This window comes from Onychomys torridus, chromosome X (genome assembly GCF_903995425.1).
Source record: "Onychomys torridus chromosome X, mOncTor1.1, whole genome shotgun sequence".
Classification (NCBI taxonomy): domain Eukaryota; kingdom Metazoa; phylum Chordata; class Mammalia; order Rodentia; family Cricetidae; genus Onychomys; species Onychomys torridus.
This window is the reverse complement of record NC_050466.1, coordinates 44579517-44582238: the sequence shown is the minus strand read 5'-3', so window position 1 is coordinate 44582238 and position 2722 is coordinate 44579517. Positions and strand designations below refer to the sequence as shown.

Here is a 2722-nt window from a genome sequence, read left to right as displayed (position 1 = left end):
AGGTTCCTGCTATTATGAATCATTCTGCTATGAATGTAGTTAAGCAAGTGTCCTTGTGGTATGATTGAATATCCTTTGGGTATATGCCCAAGATTGATATACCTGGGTCTTGAGGGAGATTTGTCCCCAGTTTTCTGAGAAACTGCCATATTGATTTCCAAAGTGGCTCTACAAGTTTGTATTCCCACTAGCAATGGTGGAGTATTCCTCTTGTTCCACATCCTTGCCAGCATTAGCTGTTACTTGTGTTTTTTAACTTAGCCATTCTGATTGATATAAGATGGTATCTCAGGCCTTTTGCTGCTGCATCAGGCTACAGAAGAGGCTTGCCTCCAGCGTCCTCTGCTGTGGTAAGAAGAAGGTCTGGCTGGACCCCAATGAGACCAATGAAATCGCCAATGCCAATTCCCGTCAGCAGATCTCGAAGCTGATCAAGGATGGGCTGATCATCTGGAAGCCTGTGACTGTCCGTTCCCGGGCTCGATGCTGGAAAAACACTTTGGCTCAACGGAAGGGCAGGCATATGGGCATAGGGAAGCGGAGGGGTACTGACAATGCTGGATTGCCTGAGAAGGTGACCTGGATGAGAAGGATGCGGATCCTGCGCCGACTTCTCAGGAGATACCATGAATCCAAGAAGATTGACCATCATATGTATCACAGCCTGTATTGGAAGGTCAATGGGAATGTCTTCAAAAACAAGCGGATTCTCATGGAACACATCCACAAGTTGAAGGCAGACAAGGCCCACAAGAAGTTCCTGGCTGACCAGGTTGAGGCTCACAGGTCTAAGACCAAGGAAGCCTGAAAGCGCCAGGAGGAGCGTCTCCAGGCCAAGAAGGAGGGGATCATCAAGGCTCTGTCCAAGGAGGAAGAGACCAAGAAATGAAGCCTCCCTCATGTCTGTGCATAGTGGGCTACGTGTGGCCTCAGGTGGATCAGTCATTAAAATAAAACAAGCCTTTGTCTCTTGCCCTCTTTAAAAAAAGATAGTATCTCAGAGTCATTTTTATATGCATTTCCCTGATGTCTAAGGATGTTGAACATTCCTTTAAGTGTTTTTTGACCATTTGAGATTCTTCTGTTAAGAATTCTCTGTTTAGATTTGTATCCCATTTTTTATGGGATTATTTTGGGTTTTGATATCTAGGTTGTTGATTTCTTTATGTATTTTAGAAATCAGTCCTCTGTCAGGTGTAGGGTTGGTGAAGATCTTTTCCCTAATGTACTCACTTATACATGGGATAATAATTGTATAATAAAGGGTAAATGTGCTACAATCCACAGAGCCAGAGAGGCAAGATAACAAGGAGGACTCAAGGGGGGATGTTTGACTCATTCTGGATAGGGGGATTAGAAGAGATTCCTGGGTGGACTGGTGCAGGTGGGGATGGAAATATGAGGGATCAGGTGGGAGAGTACTGATTGAGATGACTTGAAAGGGAGGCATTTGGGGGTCAGGTAGAAGCCTGATGCAAGCAAAACCTCCAGGAATCACCAAGGATGATATCAGATAGGACTCCTATCAAAACGGGAGATGTAGCCTGAACTGGTCTTTTCCTTTGACCAGGCAAGACTTCTAGAGGAGGGACTGGAACATCAACCCAGCCACATAAACTTCAGCCTACAGTCTGTGTTGCCTATGGGATGTGCTGAGTTAAGGGAGGCACAGAGATTGTAAGGGTGACCAACCAATGACTGGTCCAACCTGAGACTCATGACATGGAGTTGAATTCACCCCTGATACTGCCAGGAGCACCAAGACCCAGAAGCTGGATGGCCCAGAGACCTAGGATAAAACAAAACATGACTGGAGAAAAAAGTCAGTGAAATGACGCCACACAAAAATCTGCTACACTTATAGGTTGGTGCCTATCCCAATTGTCATCAGAGAGGTTTCCTCCATAAACTGGTGAAAACAGATGCAGAGGCCCACAGCCAAACATTGACTGAGCTATAGGAATTCTGCTAAAAGCATGGAGGAAGGATTGTATGAGCTAGAGGGGTCAAGGACATCACAAGAAAACCCACAAAATCAACTAACCTGGACTCATAGGAGCCCACTGAGACTGAACAGACAACCAGGCAGCCTTCAAGAACTGACCTAGGTACTCTGCATATATATTACAGTTGTGTAGTATGGTCCTCTTTTGGGACTCCTAACAGTGGGAGCAGGGGCTGTCTTTGATTCTTTTCCTGGCTTTTGGGACCCTATTCCTCATATTGGGTTACCTTGCCCAGCCTTAATATAAAGTGAGGTGCTTTGTCTTACTGCAACTTGATATGTTTTGTTGATATCCATAAGAAGCCTTCCCTTTTCTGAACAGAAATGGAGGAAGGAGTCAATGTGGGGGCAGAATGGAGGTGGGGGAAGGGACTAAGTGTAGATGAGGAAGGGGAAACTGTGACCAGGATGTTAAATAATAAATATTTTTTAAATATATAAAAACGCTACCAGTAGTGAAAAACAAACTGATAATTCTGCATAGCTGTAAATCCAAAGGATCACAGCAATGACGAGCAAGATATCCCCTATGGTGCAACAGTGACACTTTTGTTTTGGGGCAAAACCAAAAGCTGTCAAATTGGGCTTAAGACCTGCTCAAGAGGAGGGAATTCACTTCTGGCGTTGTAACTCTAGTATAATACCTGTAGTTGGAGAGGTCACTGACCCTAGGAGAGAATCTACTTCTGCCACTTTCCTAAACTAGAATTGTTTTCT

General features: G+C 44.7%; 1 pseudogene; it reads left to right on the top strand.

The window, feature by feature from the left end:
• Window positions 1–280: 280 nt before the first annotated feature.
• LOC118574619 lies at window positions 281–889 on the top strand (annotated as a pseudogene).
• The last annotated feature ends 1833 nt before the right edge of the window (window positions 890–2722 follow it).